This window comes from Salvelinus alpinus, chromosome 15 (genome assembly GCF_045679555.1).
Source record: "Salvelinus alpinus chromosome 15, SLU_Salpinus.1, whole genome shotgun sequence".
Lineage (NCBI taxonomy): Eukaryota > Metazoa > Chordata > Actinopteri > Salmoniformes > Salmonidae > Salvelinus > Salvelinus alpinus.
Genome location: NC_092100.1, coordinates 5,187,780 through 5,206,673, shown reverse-complemented (window position 1 = coordinate 5,206,673; position 18,894 = coordinate 5,187,780). Strand labels below are relative to the sequence as shown.

Sequence of the window (18,894 nt, the reverse complement as noted above, 5' to 3'; positions counted from 1 at the left end):
GGTGATCTAGGGTCTCGGTGATCTAGGGTCTCGGTGATCTAGGGTCTCGGTGATCTAGGGTCTCGGTGATCTAGGGTCTCGGTGATCTAGGGTCTCGGTGATCTAGGGTAGGCATCTACATGAGAGCATGTAAAAACAGTAGAGTGTAAAAGTGGTGAAAACAGTGTTCAGTTGAGGTTGGACGACCAAAAGGGCTGATATGAAAAGCATAAATAGAAGAACAAAAAAAAAATAGTTTGTTCAATCAGTTAAACACGTTTTAATTATAATTGTACATGTACTCAGTATACAAGAAAAAACATGTTTGATTATGTGTGAGTTACATGCTGACCACACTGCTCGCATCGCTTGTGTGAGCGTTGCAAAATATATGTACACATACATGTTATTCAATCATTGCAACAACGCTGCTCCCGTGCGTCAACGAGCGTCTGCATAGCCGGGCGCTAAAATAGAACTTGGGTCTATTTTGTGAAGCTTGACACGCTGCAAGTCCCGCCTCTCCTTTCTCTTCTTCATGGTCCGAGAGTCTTTAGGTGCCTTTTGGTGAACTCCAAGCGGGCTCTCGTGTACCTTCTTTTACTGAGGAGTGGCATCCGTCTGGCCACTCTACCGTAAAGGCCTGGTGAAGTGCGGCAGAGATGGTTGTCCTTCTGGAAGGTTCATGATGCAGCGTGAGTGGGGAGCTGACGTGACGCAGCCCAGACTGCCAGTGCAGGCTATGTGGATCAGGCGTGATTGTGGTTGTGGTCGCGCTATCAGGGGGACATCGGCCGGGTTGATACAGACTTGATCCGTGAGACCGATTTTGACAGAAGTAACACACATTCTAGTACCGAACCATTTTTTTTGTTTGTCTAGTATCGGAAACGTACAGAAGCTCAACACTAGATCCACGTCTACTCTTCTGCTCTTTGATGGCGTTCCTGATTGTGCGTTCCTGATTGTGCGTTGCTGATTGTGCGTTGCTGATTGTGTGTCGGTGCGTACATTCAGTCTGTTTCTATGACGTTTCTGTTCTCCAGTTTCCTGAGGTTTGCCTGCCCTTCTGGCTGTGTTCCCCCCAAATGCCACCCTAATCCCTATTGAGTGCACTACTTTTGACCAGAGAATAGGATGCCATTTAGAACAGATAAAATCTCACCCCCCCCCCCCCCCCACCCCCCGGTCTGATTTGCTGCTTGCTTAGTGAAGTGTGCATCGAGATTCCTCCATGGTAACTCACTCTGAAATAAGAGCTGTAGGCCTGTATCAGAGGAAGGGAGAGAGATGTGCAATCCTCTTTCAAGGGGCTGCAAGGCCCAGGTTCTTTGCACACAGGGAGGGTTCACTAACAGAGGCTTTCTCCGTCTCTTCTACCGTTCCTCCCTCTCGCTCTCTATCTCTCCTATCTCGCTCTCTATCTCTCCTCTCTCGCTCTCTATCTCTCCTCTCTCGCTCTCTATCTCTCCTCTCTCGCTCTCTATCTCTCCTCTCTCGCTCTCTATCTCTCCTCTCTCGCTCTCTATCTCTCCTCTCTCGCTCTCTATCTCTCCTCTCTCGCTCTCTATCTCTCCTCTCTCGCTCTCTATCTCTCCTCTCTCGCTCTCTATCTCTCCTCTCTCGCTCTCTATCTCTCCTCTCTCGCTCTCTATCTCTCCTCTCTCCCTCTCTATCTCTCCTCTCTCCCCTCTCTCCTCTCTCGCTCTCCCCTCTCTCTCTCCTCCCTCTATCCCCTCTCTCTCTCTCTCTCTCTCTCTCTCTCTCTCTCCCCCCCGCTGGGCACAGATCTGGTTGTTTTTTCATTTTCTTTTCAGGGCTTTCAGTTCACTGGCATGGAGGAGGAGGAGGAGGTGTTTTTCCTGTCTTGGCATCAGGGTCAGTAGAAGTGCCTGTGCACCTCTGTTGAACCCTAACTATGTCATGATAGAATTTCCACCTGCCTGGTCTATGACTACGTATGACTGCTGGGTCTAAATTCTAGCCCAGGAATCTCCCTTATCCCTCTGCTCTCCCTCCCGCTCCCCTCCTCCACCTCATACCCTTCTCCCTCTCCTTTCCGTCTGTCAAAGCCTGGCACAGCCCTGACACGAGGACTTCCAGCCTCCAACCAAAACAAATAGAGATATTAGAAGCAGTATGAGTCTGTTCAGAGCAGGGCAGCTTCCCTCCTGTAAATGACTTCTTCCTCAGTAAATAGGGGCTGACTGTCCATGGTATGCCTTAAGTCTTTTCTATAATGATATTCTAGTGAATCTACTTGGAGGAAATGCTGTGGGTAGGCTATATCTTCCTCCAAATTACTCTCTATTCCCTATGGGTTCTGGTCAAAAGTAGTGCACTACATAGGGAATAGGGTGCTGTTTGGGACGCAGTCCTGGAGTAATGGTATTGGAATGTATACTAGAGTGTAAATGCTGTTGCTATTCCATCTTCTGATGTAGTTGGTCTGAGATGCTTGGGGACAGACATTTTACATCAGTTGTTGAAGTGTCTTTAGCTTCAGTGAATGGAGCTGACTCTAGCTGTCTCGCCCTCTCTCTCTCTCTCGCTGTCTCGCCCTCTCTCTCTCTCTCGCTGTCTCTCTCTCTCTCTCGCTGTCTCGCCCTCTCTCTCTCTCTCTCGCTGTCTCTCTCTCTCTCTCGCTGTCTCTCTCTCTCTCTCGCTGTCTCGCCCTCTCTCTCTCTCTCGCTGTCTCGCCCTCTCTCTCTCTCTCGCTGTCTCTCTCTCTCTCTCGCTGTCTCTCTCTCTCTCTCGCTGTCTCTCTCTCTCTCTCGCTGTCTCTCTCTCTCTCTCGCTGTCTCGCCCTCTCTCTCTCTCTCGCTGTCTCTCTCTCTCTCTCGCTGTCTCTCTCTCTCGCTGTCTCTCTCTCTCGCTGTCTCGCCCTCTCGCTGTCTCGCCCTCTCGCTGTCTCGCCCTCTCGCTCTCGCCCTCTCTCTCTCTCGCCCTCTCTCTCTCTCTCGCTGTCTCGCCCTCTCTCTCGCTGTCTCGCCCTCTCTCTCTCTCTCGCTGTCTCGCCCTCTCTCTCTCTCTCGCTGTCTCGCCCTCTCTCTCTCTCTCGCTGTCTCGCCCTCTCTCTCTCTCGCTCGCCCTCTCTCGCTGTCTCGCCCTCTCTCGCTGTCTCGCCCTCTCTCGCTGTCTCGCCCTCTCTCTCTCTCGCTGTCTCGCCCTCTCTCTCTCTATCGCTGTCTCGCCCTCTCTCTCTCTATCGCTGTCTCGCCCTCTCTCTCTCTCGCTGTCTCGCCCTCTCTCTCTCTCTCTCGCTGTCTCGCCCTCTCTCTCTCTCTCTCTCTCTCTCGCTGTCTCGCCCTCTCTCTCTCTCTCTCGCTGTCTCGCCCTCTCTCTCTCTCTCTCGCTGTCTCGCCCTCTCTCTCTCTCTCTCGCTGTCTCGCCCTCTCGCTGTCTCGCCCTCTCTCTCTCTCGCTGTCTCGCCCTCTCTCTCTCTCGCTGTCTCGCCCTCTCTCTCTCGCTGTCTCGCCCTCTCTCTCTCGCTGTCTCGCCCTCTCTCTCTCGCTGTCTCGCCCTCTCTCTCTCGCTGTCTCGCCCTCTCTCTCGCTGTCTCGCCCTCTCTCTCTCTCTCTCTCTCTCTCTCTCTCTCTCGCTGTCTCGCCCTCTCTCTCGCTGTCTCGCCCTCTCTCTCTCTCGCTCGCTGTCTCGCCCTCTCTCGCTGTCTCGCCCTCTCTCGCTGTCTCTCGCTGTCTCGCCCTCTCTCTCTCTCTCTCTCTCTCTCGCTGTCTCGCCCTCTCTCTCGCTGTCTCGCCCTCTCTCTCTCTCGCTCGCTGTCTCGCCCTCTCTCGCTGTCTCGCCCTCTCTCGCTGTCTCGCCCTCTCTCTCGCTGTCTCGCCCTCTCTCTCTCTCGCTGTCTCGCCCTCTCTCTCTCTCGCTGTCTCGCCCTCTCTCTCTCTCGCTGTCTCGCCCTCTCTCTCTCTCGCTGTCTCGCCCTCTCTCTCTCTCGCTGTCTCGCCCTCTCTCTCTCTCGCTGTCTCGCCCTCTCTCTCTCTCGCTGTCTCGCCCTCTCTCTCTCTCGCTGTCTCGCTCTCTCGCTGTCTCGCTCTCTCGCTGTCTCGCCCTCTCTCTCTCTCGCTGTCTCGCCCTCTCTCTCTCTCGCTGTCTCGCCCTCTCTCTCTCTCGCTGTCTCGCCCTCTCGCCCTCTCTCTCTCTCGCTGTCTCGCCCTCTCTCTCTCTCGCTGTCTCGCCCTCTCGCTGTCTCGCCCTCTCTCTCTCTCGCTGTCTCGCCCTCTCTCTCTCTCGCTGTCTCGCCCTCTCTCTCTCTCGCTGTCTCGCCCTCTCTCTCTCTCGCTGTCTCGCCCTCTCTCTCTCTCGCTGTCTCGCCCTCTCGCTGTCTCGCCCTCTCTCTCTCTCGCTGTCTCGCCCTCTCTCTCTCTCGCTGTCTCGCCCTCTCTCTCTCTCGCTGTCTCGCCCTCTCTCTCTCTCGCTGTCTCGCCCTCTCTCTCTCTCGCTGTCTCGCCCTCGCTCTCTCTCGCTGTCTCGCCCTCGCTCTCTCTCGCTGTCTCGCCCTCGCTCTCTCTCGCTGTCTCGCCCTCGCTCTCTCTCGCTGTCTCGCCCTCGCTCTCTCTCGCTGTCTCGCCCTCGCTCTCTCTCGCTGTCTCGCCCTCGCTCTCTCTCGCTGTCTCGCCCTCTCTCTCTCTCTCGCTGTCTCGCCCTCTCTCTCTCTCTCGCTGTCTCGCCCTCTCTCTCTCTCTCGCCCTCTCTCTCTCTCTGTCTCGCTCTCTCTCTCTCGCCGTCTCGCTCTCTCTCTCGCCGTCTCGCCCTCTCGCTTTCTCGCCGTCTCGCTCTCTCTCTCGCTGTCTCGCCCTCTCTCGCTGTCTCGCCCTCTCTCTCTCTCGCTGTCTCGCCCTCTCTCTCTCTCGCTGTCTCGCCCTCTCTCTCTCTCGCTGTCTCGCCCTCTCTCTCTCTCGCTGTCTCGCCCTCTCTCTCTCTCTCGCTGTCTCGCCCTCTCTCTCTCTCGCTGTCTCGCCCTCTCTCTCTCTCTCTCTCTCTCGCTGTCTCGCCCTCTCTCTCGCCCTCTCTCTCGCTGTCTCTCCCTCTCTCTCGCCCTCTCTCTCGCTGTCTCGCCCTCTCTCTCTCTCGCCGTCTCGCTCTCTCTCTCTCTCTCGCCGTCTCGCCCTCTCGCTTTCTCGCCCTCTCTCTCTCGCTGTCTCGCCCTCTCTCTCGCTGTCTCGCCCTCTCTCTCTCTCGCTGTCTCGCCCTCTCTCTCTCTCGCTGTCTCGCCCTCTCTCTCTCTCTCTCTCTCTCGCTGTCTCGCCCTCTCTCTCTCCCTCTCTCTCGCTGTCTCGCCCTCTCTCTCTCTCGCTGTCTCGCCCTCTTTCTCTCTCGCTGTCTCGCCCTCTCTCTCTCTCGCTGTCTCGCCCTCTCTCTCTCTCGCTGTCTCGCCCTCTCTCTCTCTCTCTCGCTGTCTCGCCCTCTCTCTCTCTCTCGCTGTCTCGCCCTCTCTCTCTCTCGCTGTCTCGCCCTCTCTCTCTCTCTCTCGCTGTCTCGCCCTCTCTCTCGCCCTCTCTCTCTCTCTCTCGCTGTCTCGCCCTCTCGCCGTCTCGCTCTCTCTCTCTCTCTCGCCGTCTCGCCCTCTCGCTTTCTCGCCCTCTCTCTCTCGCTGTCTCGCCCTCTCTCTCTCGCTTTCTCGCCCTCTCTCTCTCGCTGTCTCGCCCTCTTTCTCTCTCGCTGTCTCGCCCTCTCTCTCTCTCGCTGTCTCGCCCTCTCTCTCTCTCGCTGTCTCGCCCTCTCTCTCTCTCTCTCTCTCGCTGTCTCGCCCTCTCTCTCTCTCTCTCTCTCTCGCTGTCTCGCCCTCTCTCTCTCTCGCTGTCTCGCCCTCTTTCTCTCTCGCTGTCTCGCCCTCTCTCTCTCTCGCTGTCTGGCCCTCTTTCTCTCTCGCTGTCTCGCCCTCTCTCTCTCTCGCTGTCTGGCCCTCTCTCTCTCTCTCTCTCGCTGTCTCGCCCTCTCTCTCTCTCTCTCTCTCTCTATCTCGCCCTCTCTCTCTCTCTCTCTCTCTCTCGCCCTCTCTCTCTCTCTCTCGCTGTCTCGCCCTCTCTCTCTCTCTCTCTCTCTCTCGCTGTCTCGCCCTCTCTCTCTCTCGCTGTCTCTCTCTCGCTGTCTCGCCCTCTCTCTCTCTCGCTGTCTCGCCCTCTCTCTCTCTCGCTGTCTCGCTCGCCCTCTCTCTCTCTCGCTGTCTCGCTCGCCCTCTCGCTGTCTCTCTCTCTCCACATGTTTTAAAACGTGTTTAACAAATATTTTAGATTCTTCAAAGTAGCCACCGTTTTCCTTGACAGCTTTGCACACTCTCTCAACCAGCTTCAACTGGAATGCTTTTCCAACAGACTTGAAGGAGTTCCCTTTTGAGGTCGGGTGATTGTGGAGTCCAGGTCATCTGATGCAGCACTCCATCACTCTCCTTATTGGTCAAATAGCCCTTACACAGCCTGGAGGTGTTTTGGGTCATTATCCTGTTGAAAAACAAATTATAGTCCCACTAAGCGCAAACCAGATGGGATGGCTTATCGTTGCAGAATTCTGTGGTAGCAAGTCTCTTGCTATTTGTGTATTTTAGTAGTGGTTTCTTTGCAGTAATTCAAACATGAAGGCCTGATTCACGCAGTCTCCTCTGAACAGTTGATGTTGAGATGTATCTGTTACTTGAAACAGGGAGGACAGCTGATATGGAATATGTGTGAAATACATTTTCTATGATTATAGGAGAGTAGTCAAGCACAGGACAAGCGCTGTCGTGGTAACGAGCGTTCTATTAGAAAGGCTGTCGTGGTAACGAGCGTTCTATTAGAAAGGCTGTCGTGGTAACGAGCGTTCTATTAGAAAGGCTGTCGTGGCAACGAGCGTTCTATTAGAAAGGCTGTCGTGGCAACGAGCGTTCTATTAGAAAGGCTGTCGTGGCAACGAGCGTTCTATTAGAAAGGCTGTCGTGGCAACGAGCGTTCTATTAGAAAGGCTGTCGTGGCAACGAGCGTTCTATTAGAAAGGCTGTCGTGGCAACGAGCGTTCTATTAGAAAGGCTGTCGTGGCAACGAGCGTTCTATTAGAAAGGCTGTCGTGGCAACGAGCGTTCTATTAGAAAGGCTGTCGTGGCAACGAGCGTTCTATTAGAAAGGCTGTCGTGGCAACGAGCGTTCTATTAGAAAGGATGTCGTGGCAACGAGCGTTCTATTAGAAAGGATGTCGTGGCAACGAGCGTTCTATTAGAAAGGCTGTCGTGGCAACGAGCGTTCTATTAGAAAGGCTGTCGTGGCAACGAGCGTTCTATTAGAAAGGCTGTCGTGGCAACGAGCGTTCTATTCTAAAGGCTGTCGTGGTAACGAGCGTTCTATTCTAAAGGCTGTCGTGGTAACGAGCGTTCTATTCTAAAGGCTGTCGTGGTAACGAGCGTTCTATTCTAAAGGCTGTCGTGGTAACGAGCGTTCTATTCTAAAGGCTGTCGTGGTAACGAGCGTTCTATTCTAAAGGCTGTCGTGGTAACGAGCGTTCTATTCTAAAGGCTGTCGCGGTAACGAGCGTTCTATTCTAAAGGCTGTCGCGGTAACGAGCGTTCTATTCTAAAGGCTGTCGCGGTAACGAGCGTTCTATTCTAAAGGCTGTCGCGGTAACGAGCGTTCTATTCTAAAGGCTGTCGCGGTAACGAGCGTTCTATTCTAAAGGCTGTCGCGGTAACGAGCGTTCTATTCTAAAGGCTGTCGCGGTAACGAGCGTTCTATTCTAAAGGCTGTCGCGGTAACGAGCGTTCTATTCTAAAGGCTGTCGCGGTAACGAGCGTTCTATTCTAAAGGCTGTCGCGGTAACGAGCGTTCTATTCTAAAGGCTGTCGCGGTAACGAGCGTTCTATTCTAAAGGCTGTCGCGGTAACGAGCGTTCTATTCTAAAGGCTGTCGCGGTAACGAGCGTTCTATTCTAAAGGCTGTCGCGGTAACGAGCGTTCTATTCTAAAGGCTGTCGTGGTAACGAGCGTTCTATTCTAAAGGCTGTCGTGGTAACGAGCGTTCTATTCTAAAGGCTGTCGTGGTAACGAGCGTTCTATTCTAAAGGCTGTCGTGGTAACGAGCGTTCTATTCTAAAGGCTGTCGTGGTAACGAGCGTTCTATTCTAAAGGCTGTCGCGGTAACGAGCCTTCTATTATAAAGGCTGTCGCGGTAACGAGCGTTCTATTCTAAAGGCTGTCGCGGTAACGAGCGTTCTATTCTAAAGGCTGTCGTGGTAACGAGCGTTCTATTCTAAAGGCTGTCGTGGTAACGAGCGTTCTATTCTAAAGGCTGTCGTGGTAACGAGCGTTCTATTCTAAAGGCTGTCGTGGTAACGAGCGTTCTATTCTAAAGGCTGTCGCGGTAACGAGCGTTCTATTCTAAAGGCTGTCGCGGTAACGAGCGTTCTATTCTAAAGGCTGTCGCGGTAACGAGCGTTCTATTCTAAAGGCTGTCGCGGTAACGAGCGTTCTATTCTAAAGGCTGTCGCGGTAACGAGCGTTCTATTCTAAAGGCTGTCGCGGTAACGAGCGTTCTATTCTAAAGGCTGTCGCGGTAACGAGCGTTCTATTCTAAAGGCTGTCGCGGTAACGAGCGTTCTATTCTAAAGGCTGTCGCGGTAACGAGCGTTCTATTCTAAAGGCTGTCGTGGTAACGAGCGTTCTATTCTAAAGGCTGTCGTGGTAACGAGCGTTCTATTATAAAGGCTGTCGCGGTAACGAGCGTTCTATTCTAAAGGCTGTCGCGGTAACGAGCGTTCTATTCTAAAGGCTGTCGCGGTAACGAGCGTTCTATTCTAAAGGCTGTCGCGGTAACGAGCGTTCTATTCTAAAGGCTGTCGCGGTAACGAGCGTTCTATTCTAAAGGCTGTCGCGGTAACGAGCGTTCTATTCTAAAGGCTGTCGCGGTAACGAGCGTTCTATTCTAAAGGCTGTCGCGGTAACGAGCGTTCTATTCTAAAGGCTGTCGCGGTAACGAGCGTTCTATTCTAAAGGCTGTCGCGGTAACGAGCGTTCTATTCTAAAGGCTGTCGCGGTAACGAGCGTTCTATTCTAAAGGCTGTCGCGGTAACGAGCGTTCTATTCTAAAGGCTGTCGTGGTAACGAGCGTTCTATTCTAAAGGCTGTCGTGGTAACGAGCGTTCTATTATAAAGGCTGTCGCGGTAACGAGCGTTCTATTATAAAGGCTGTCGCGGTAACGAGCGTTCTATTCTAAAGGCTGTCGCGGTAACGAGCGTTCTATTCTAAAGGCTGTCGCGGTAACGAGCGTTCTATTCTAAAGGCTGTCGCGGTAACGAGCGTTCTATTCTAAAGGCTGTCGCGGTAACGAGCGTTCTATTCTAAAGGCTGTCGCGGTAACGAGCGTTCTATTCTAAAGGCTGTCGCGGTAACGAGCGTTCTATTCTAAAGGCTGTCGCGGTAACGAGCGTTCTATTCTAAAGGCTGTCGCGGTAACGAGCGTTCTATTCTAAAGGCTGTCGCGGTAACGAGCGTTCTATTCTAAAGGCTGTCGCGGTAACGAGCGTTCTATTCTAAAGGCTGTCGTGGTAACGAGCGTTCTATTAGAAAGGCTGTCGTGGTAACGAGCGTTCTATTCTAAAGGATGTCGTGGCAACGAGCGTTCTATTAGAAAGGCTGTCGTTGTAACGAGCGTTCTATTCTAAAGGCTGTCGCGGTAACGAGCGTTCTATTCTAAAGGCTGTCGCGGTAACGAGCGTTCTATTCTAAAGGCTGTCGCGGTAACGAGCGTTCTATTCTAAAGGCTGTCGCGGTAACGAGCGTTCTATTCTAAAGGCTGTCGCGGTAACGAGCGTTCTATTCTAAAGGCTGTCGCGGTAACGAGCGTTCTATTCTAAAGGCTGTCGCGGTAACGAGCGTTCTATTCTAAAGGCTGTCGCGGTAACGAGCGTTCTATTAGAAAGGCTGTCGTGGTAACGAGCGTTCTATTCTAAAGGCTGTCGTGGTAACGAGCGTTCTATTCTAAAGGCTGTCGTGGTAACGAGCGTTCTATTCTAAAGGCTGTCGTTGTAACGAGCGTTCTATTCTAAAGGCTGTCGTGGTAACGAGCGTTCTATTCTAAAGGCTGTCGTGGTAACGAGCGTTCTATTCTAAAGGCTGTCGTTGTAACGAGCGTTCTATTCTAAAGGCTGTCGTGGTAACGAGCGTTCTATTCTAAAGGCTGTCGTGGTAACGAGCGTTCTATTCTAAAGGCTGTCGTGGTAACGAGCGTTCTATTATAAAGGCTGTCGTGGTAACGAGCGTTCTATTCTAAAGGCTGTCGCGGTAACGAGCGTTCTATTCTAAAGGCTGTCGCGGTAACGAGCGTTCTATTCTAAAGGCTGTCGCGGTAACGAGCGTTCTATTCTAAAGGCTGTCGCGGTAACGAGCGTTCTATTCTAAAGGCTGTCGTGGTAACGAGCGTTCTATTAGAAAGGCTGTCGTGGTAACGAGCGTTCTATTAGAAAGGCTGTCGTGGTAACGAGCGTTCTATTCTAAAGGCTGTCGTGGTAACGAGCGTTCTATTCTAAAGGCTGTCGTGGTAACGAGCGTTCTATTCTAAAGGCTGTCGTTGTAACGAGCGTTCTATTCTAAAGGCTGTCGTGGTAACGAGCGTTCTATTCTAAAGGCTGTCGTGGTAACGAGCGTTCTATTCTAAAGGCTGTCGTGGTAACGAGCGTTCTATTCTAAAGGCTGTCGTGGTAACGAGCGTTCTATTCTAAAGGCTGTCGTGGTAACGAGCGTTCTATTCTAAAGGCTGTCGCGGTAACGAGCGTTCTATTCTAAAGGCTGTCGCGGTAACGAGCGTTCTATTCTAAAGGCTGTCGCGGTAACGAGCGTTCTATTCTAAAGGCTGTCGCGGTAACGAGCGTTCTATTCTAAAGGCTGTCGCGGTAACGAGCGTTCTATTCTAAAGGCTGTCGCGGTAACGAGCGTTCTATTCTAAAGGCTGTCGCGGTAACGAGCGTTCTATTCTAAAGGCTGTCGCGGTAACGAGCGTTCTATTCTAAAGGCTGTCGCGGTAACGAGCGTTCTATTCTAAAGGCTGTCGCGGTAACGAGCGTTCTATTCTAAAGGCTGTCGCGGTAACGAGCGTTCTATTCTAAAGGCTGTCGCGGTAACGAGCGTTCTATTCTAAAGGCTGTCGCGGTAACGAGCGTTCTATTCTAAAGGCTGTCGCGGTAACGAGCGTTCTATTCTAAAGGCTGTCGCGGTAACGAGCGTTCTATTCTAAAGGCTGTCGCGGTAACGAGCGTTCTATTCTAAAGGCTGTCGCGGTAACGAGCGTTCTATTCTAAAGGCTGTCGCGGTAACGAGCGTTCTATTCTAAAGGCTGTCGCGGTAACGAGCGTTCTATTCTAAAGGCTGTCGCGGTAACGAGCGTTCTATTCTAAAGGCTGTCGTGGTAACGAGCGTTCTATTCTAAAGGCTGTCGTGGTAACGAGCGTTCTATTCTAAAGGCTGTCGTGGTAACGAGCGTTCTATTCTAAAGGCTGTCGTGGTAACGAGCGTTCTATTCTAAAGGCTGTCGTGGTAACGAGCGTTCTATTCTAAAGGCTGTCGTGGTAACGAGCGTTCTATTCTAAAGGCTGTCGTGGTAACGAGCGTTCTATTCTAAAGGCTGTCGTGGTAACGAGCGTTCTATTCTAAAGGCTGTCGCGGTAACGAGCGTTCTATTCTAAAGGCTGTCGCGGTAACGAGCGTTCTATTCTAAAGGCTGTCGCGGTAACGAGCGTTCTATTCTAAAGGCTGTCGCGGTAACGAGCGTTCTATTCTAAAGGCTGTCGCGGTAACGAGCGTTCTATTCTAAAGGCTGTCGCGGTAACGAGCGTTCTATTCTAAAGGCTGTCGCGGTAACGAGCGTTCTATTCTAAAGGCTGTCGCGGTAACGAGCGTTCTATTCTAAAGGCTGTCGCGGTAACGAGCGTTCTATTCTAAAGGCTGTCGCGGTAACGAGCGTTCTATTCTAAAGGCTGTCGCGGTAACGAGCGTTCTATTCTAAAGGCTGTCGCGGTAACGAGCGTTCTATTCTAAAGGCTGTCGTGGTAACTGCGATATTAGTGGATAGTGTTTTTTCTCAAGACTTGAGTGTCATTTGCAGTAAAGTCTAGGCAACAAATAACTTTAGATTGCTTTCTTCACATGTTTTAGCTGCGAGTTAGTTTCACATGAACCACTTTTTATTTTACACATAGAGACTGATCATGTAGATCAGATCATGTAGATCTGTTGTTTAATTAGTTAAAACCTGCATTTCCCCATAGCAGGGAGTTATTGTATGTTTCAGTTTTAATTTTTTCTCAACATTTTGTCCCTCACCAGTTTGCATCCCTCTCTCCCTCATCCCTCTCTGCCTCTCTCCCTCATCCGCCTCCCCCTCTCTCCCTCATCCGCCTCCCCCTCTCTCCCTCATCCCTCTCTGCCTCTCTCCCTCATCCCTCTCTGCCTCTCTCCCTCATCCGCCTCCCCCTCTCTCCCTCATCCGCCTCCCCCTCTCTCCCTCATCCCTCTCTGCCTCTCTCCCTCATCCGCCTCCCCCTCTCTCCCTCATCCGCCTCCCCCTCTCTCCCTCATCCGCCTCCCCCTCTCTCCCTCATCCCCCTGCCCCTCTCTCCCTCATCCCCCTGCCCCTCTCTCCCTCTGCCCCCTGCCCCTCTCTCCCTCTGCCCCTCATCCGCCTCTCTCCCTCATCCGCCTCTCCCTCATCCCCCTGCCCCTCTCTCCCTCATCCCCCTCTCTCCCTCATCCCCCTCTCTCCATCATCCCCCTGCCCCTCTCTCCCTCATCCCCCTCTCTCCATCATCCCCCTGCCCCTCTCTCCCTCATCCCCCTGCCCCTCTCTCCCTCATCGCTCTCCCCCGGACCCTCATGCCTCTCCCCCTCCCTGCCTGTGAATGAATTTGACCGGGTGTTTCCCTGATGTGGATGGCAGGTTGCAGCTGAGGTAATGGCTGCATGTGGTTGTAGTTAGTAGTGAGGGGCTAGCCTTAACCCTGCCTGTGAAGTCCACTTCCAGGCTGCTTTCCCAGTTATCTCACAAGGAACCGTCCACAGAGCCTGTCACCCGGACAGACCACTTCCAGGCAGGTCCAACCATCCTTCAGAGACGTGTCAAGACTCAGGAGAAACCGACACACAGGAAAACTAACGTTCATTAATGCGAGTGAACGCACCAGACCATTCAGGTGGGCGGTGATGGAGCGTAGTGAACCCCAGAGAGCCGTGAGCTTGCTTAAGTTTGACCTACTGTCTGACCTGAGGCGGAGAAGAAGAATCTATGTTAATATATGTATTGCATTTATTTTTTTCTTCTCCTCTTCATACGTCTGTGTTGGTATTCACGAGGGAGTTAGTCACTGCTGGAAGCGGATACATTTTGAGGTTAAATAAAGGTAGGTAACTAGGCCGATTTTCCCAGGTCTACAGAATCCAAGCCTTTTGACTCTTTTTAGTCCGAGTCTCTTACAAAGCCCGTAACAAGGAATTATTCACTGAGAGAGTAGTCATGACTCGTGATGCACAGCGAAAAGGAACCAAGACATCTGTAGGCCAAAGCATAATAAATGTGGTCTCTTGGGTTGAAATGCATCTGTTAACTGATAGTGCTTTTATGTATCCTTTTCAATAGTTGAGTGTTCGCCCCCAGGATGTGTTCTTCAGTTCAACAGTCTCTGGTACATTTCAGGTTGGCACAATGCCCTGGTCGCTACCAGTCCAGTGTGTTACACTCCCTGATCTGATTCCCGAGTCCTTTTTCAAGAAAAAGGAATGGATTTACTTCAAAACGGGTATATATTCTAGGCCGTTATTTGTAGGAGTTAGAACGTAGGCCTATATTTCCTTTTGTCGTCTTCTCATTTTGATTACTTTACCAAAACTAGGCTACATGTCGTGAGGAGAATCCCACAGCAGATGAAGAGCAGACAGAGAGAACCAGACCTCTTAAAGGGAACCCAGGCTTTGCCTGCAACCCTCCCAACACCTAGCATGAGACAGACACACGGAATCCTGAGGCACGCGTGCACAGAGTTTCCTTTCTGAACGTTTGGGTCCGGACAACGTGATCGGCAGTATTATAATGTCCTGGACACATGTATTGGGTGCATAACCCGTTAGGCCGTCCCGCCCACGTTGCGTTAGGCCGTCCCGCCCACGTTGCGTTAGGCCGTCCCGCCCACGTTGCGTTAGGCCGTCCCGCCCACGTTGCGTTAGGCCGTCCCGCCCACGTTGCGTTAGGCCGTCCCGCCCACGTTGCGTTAGGCCGTCCCGCCCACGTTGCGTTAGGCCGTCCCGCCCACGTTGCGTTAGGCCGTCCCGCCCACGTTGCGTTAGGCCGTCCCGCCCACGTTGCGTTAGGCCGTCCCCGCCCACGTTGCGTTAGGCCGTCCCGCCCACGTTGCGTTAGGCCGTCCCGCCCACGTTGCGTTAGGCCGTCCCGCCCACGTTGCGTTAGGCCGTCCCGCCCACGTTGCGTTAGGCCGTCCCGCCCACGTTGCGTTAGGCCGTCCCGCCCACGGCGCGTTAGGCCGTCCCGCCCACGGCGCGTTAGGCCGTCCCGCCCACGGCGCGTTAGGCCGTCCCGCCCACGGCGCGTTAGGCCGTCCCACCCACGTCGCGTTAGGCCGTCCACCCACGGTGCTCAGAATGACATAAATCACATTTTAGATGATGCTAATACATATTGACAGAACATGCAACTTCCTGTAATGAAGCAGCCCAAAAAAACGGCATTTTCAAACATTTGCTAAAAGGCGGGAAAGCACCGTTCTTAACGGCGCCCCTGATTGCGATTGGTATCGTGTGACAAAGATCTCCGTTAGGAACTTAGGGGGAATTCTAAAGATGTAACTACTGTGTATTATTTTATTGCTCTAGGGATGTAATTATTTTTTGGATAACCTTATTTACTTTCACTCATTATGTGATGGACAATGCAGAGAACCCCCGGAGGAAGAATTTATAATTTAATTACATTAGTGAATTATTTAAATGTTTTGTTTAATGTGTCAATTAATCCCATACGGGTTGGGTTGCCAATTTGTCCGATTTGACACGAAAAATAAAATGTCATTCATTCATTCACTCACTAGCGTGGCTTGATAATATGACTAGGCTTGTTCCTTTTGGCTTCTGGACAATGAAAGAAAGCTATGATATGACAACCAATAGGAGAAGACTGCTGGTTTCAATGGACTTTATAAAATAATTGCCTCTTATGTTTCTATGGCTACTTTGAAGCAAGACATCCCTCCATATGAAGTACAGTGTTGCGGTTCCAAACTGTTTTAAGTATACGTTTTTCAAAAATGAATACAAGCCACCAGTTCACATTTGCAAAGTGGTGGGCGCTCATATCCTGCCTACTGTTGCCTTTAAGCTTGAAGGAGACGCACTTCAATTACAAGTTGATAAATAACAATAGTAGCTCTTAATCGTCGCCATCATAACTTTATTATTTTAATTTTTTAATTTACTTTTACATGCGATTGCATTTAGAATTGTTGCGCAATGACTGGGCTTATAAAAGCATGTTTGACTCCAGAAGCCACGAGCCGGAGCAGGCTTTCAGAAGCAGCTCTATTACAGTCAAACGCTGCTCACGTGTGAATAAGATGCATCACGACTAACACACACAGGAGGCAATTTTAATTACACTAAATTATGTCAATTAACCTATAGACCAATAAGATAAACTTTTAATATTGTAGCTTTTATCAATGTAATTGTCTGCATCCATTTCCACAGTACCAGTCAAAAGTTTGGACACACCTACTCATTCCAGGGTTTTTCTTTATTTTTACTGTTTTCTACATAGTTGATGTTTTCATTATAATTCTACAATGAAATAACACATTTAACCTTTTTATTTAACTAGGTAATTCGGTAAAGAACAAATTGTTATTTACAATGACGGCCTACCCCGACGACGCTGTGCCAATTGTGCTCCGCCCTATGGGACTCCCAATCACGGCCGCTTGTGATGCAGCCTGGAATCAAACCAGGGTCTGTAGTGACACCTCTAGCACTGAGATGCTGTGCCTTAGACCGCTGCTCCACTCGGGAGACCCGAGTAGTAACCAAAAAAAGGCACTCTGTGGTCATTTTACCTCTAACCACCTGTAACCCCATAACACAAACCATTCAAACACTATCTAATTGTGTTTTATACCATGCTTACTGTAAATTGAGCTATCGAAGCCATCAGCTTGTAAATGTTTTGTTCAACTTACATTCACCTTGTGCAAAGCTTGGGGTTGGAAGTGTATGTTGGTGAAATCAGATTCCATCTACAACGAAATCCACAACAGTACACAGTTGAACCACCCCACTGATTGTATTGGTCTCTATTAGACTGGATAGTTAAGCATACCTAATGTGGACATTTCAATGTTGTCAGCTTGCTATTAGCTAACTAGTCACTAAATTGGCACAGGTAACCTAACGTTAGCTAGCTTGCTAACCTAGCTGGGTATGTTAGCTAGCCTAGCTGGGTATGTTAGCTAGCTTGCTAGCCTAACTGGGTAAGTTAGCTAGCTTGCTAACCTAGCTGGGTATGTTAGCTAGCCTAGCTGGGTAAGTTAGCTAGCTTGCTAGCCTAACTGGGTAAGTTAGCTAGCTTGCTAGCCTAGCTAGGTATGTTAGCTAGCTTGCTAGCCTAGCTGGGTATGTTAGCTAGCTTGCTAGCCTAGCTGGGTATGTTAGCTAGCTTGCTAGCCTAGCTGGGTATGTTAGCTAGCTTGCTAGCCTAGCTGGGTATGTTAGCTAGCTTGCTAGCCTAGCTGGGTATGTTGTCTAGCTTGCTAGCCTAACTGGGTAAGTTGGCTAGCTAATGTTACAGTCCTGTATTGAACTCTGAAAGCCATCAGCTATATTATAGCTATCGTTTGGAATACACACTGTCAATCAATTTGTCGTATTCCATGGTAGTCACTGCTAGACTGGTAGCTACCTTCAGCAGAGGGAACATGTTGGTTCTGTCTGACTGACGTAAGCTAGCTAATGTTACAAAAAAAAGAGTACCCTTTGTCTGGAAAACACTCCCGTTACTAAGATTAGACTTGCCGATATAGTTTACTTACTCTGTGTGTTGGTAGCAATGATGAATGTTTATAACTCGTCTATGGTTGGTGCTAGGCAGCTGAGAGCCTGAAACAGTCGAAACTATTCGATTCTAACAGTGAAATGAAACATTTGCTGGTTATAGCTTTTTTTTGGTGTGGATAATGTTGATGATTCTGATAAAAAAAAATTAGCTCTGGACAGGTAAGGGGCCGAGCTCAAATTGAGAAGGTGCTGCGTTCCTAACATCTATTTCCACTATGTTTCGTTTGGGATTCAAACGGTGGACTTGTATTTATTGCGGTATTGTGTCGGGAAGAAAAGTGCAGTCATCACCTTGAAAAATGAATATTAGGGTCTCATTTCAATCCAACCCACTTTGCAGTATTTACGCAGTAGCTCTTTTTCCAACGGTCAAATTAACACCGACTGGTCCTAGGTGTACTGTATTAAAAACCTAGAACTAACGTTACTACCAGGGCGACCACCTTCTCACAGGTATGCTTTCACTTTTCAGAATTAAAAGTGTGTGTGCACGGGGATGAATATTGTAAATAAACGATTTTTTATTTTTATTTTTTTAACTGCCCAGTGTGGGATCAGAACTCACAACCATTTGAACTATGAGCCAACTGTGTTTTATCAGAGAGTGCCCACAAGTCTGTCATAGCAGTTGGGAGGTGAAGACATAGATGCAGACATGATCAACATTATCATCAATTCCTTACCATGGATGTAGCTAAGAATATAAACAGACGGTATAATCTGCAGCCTCAATTTGTTTGTTAAAAAAAAAAAAAGATGGAAACCGAAAGCTGTACTTCCTTTTTGAATTTTAACAACAGTGGTCTATTCAAGGAGGTATTATACAAAATATAATGGCACAATCCACTTACCAAGACCATTGCCGAATAAGGCACTCTGTTTTTTTTATTTTTATAGTAAGTCTTGTGGTATCACCCAGCACATCTAGAAGAGGGTATTTTATACCGAGCCCCTCCCTTGGGGTGACCTTCTCACGGTGCAGAGCAGCTGTACTACTAGAAGAGAGGGTATTTTATACCGAGCCCCTCCCTTGGGGTGACCTTCTCACGGTGCAGAGCAGCTGTACTACTAGAAGAGAGGGTATTTTATACCGAGCCCCTCCCTTGGGGTGACCTTCTCACGGTGCAGAGCAGCTGTACTACTAGAAGAGAGGGTATTTTATACCGAGCCCCTCCCTTGGGGTGACCTTCTCACGGTGCAGAGCAGCTGTACTACTAGAAGAGAGGGTATTTTATACCGAGCCCCTCCCTTGGGGTGACCTTCTCACGGTGCAGAGCAGCTGTACTACTAGAAGAGAGGGTATTTTATACCGAGCCCCTGCCTTGGGGTGACCTTCTCACGGTGCAGAGCAGCTGTACTACTAGAAGAGAGGGTATTTTATACCGAGCCCCTCCCTTGGGGTGACCTTCTCACGGTGCAGAGCAGCTGTACTACTAGAAGAGAGGGTATTTTATACCGAGCCCCTCCCTTGGGGTGACCTTCTCACGGTGCAGAGCAGCTGTACTACTAGAAGAGAGGGTATTTTATACCGAGCCCCTCCCTTGGGGTGACCTTCTCACGGTGCAGAGCAGCTGTACTACTAGAAGAGAGGGTATTTTATACCGAGCCCCTCCCTTGGGGTGACCTTCTCATGGGTCAGAGCAGCTGTACTACTAGAAGAGAGGGTATTTTATACCGAGCCCCTCCCTTGGGGTGACCTTCTCACGGTGCAGAGCAGCTGTACTACTAGAAGAGAGGGTATTTTATACCGAGCCCCTCCCTTGGGGTGACCTTCTCACGGTGCAGAGCAGCTGTACTACTAGAAGAGAGGGTATTTTATACCGAGCCCCTCCCT

At 50.5% G+C, this 18,894-nt stretch overlaps 1 protein-coding gene across 2 annotated transcripts in view; it reads left to right on the top strand.

The window, feature by feature from the left end:
- LOC139539405 (tyrosine-protein kinase RYK-like) overlaps positions 1-18,894 on the top strand; it is a 180,687-nt gene that overhangs the window by 12,242 nt on the left and 149,551 nt on the right. The window lies entirely within an intron of this gene.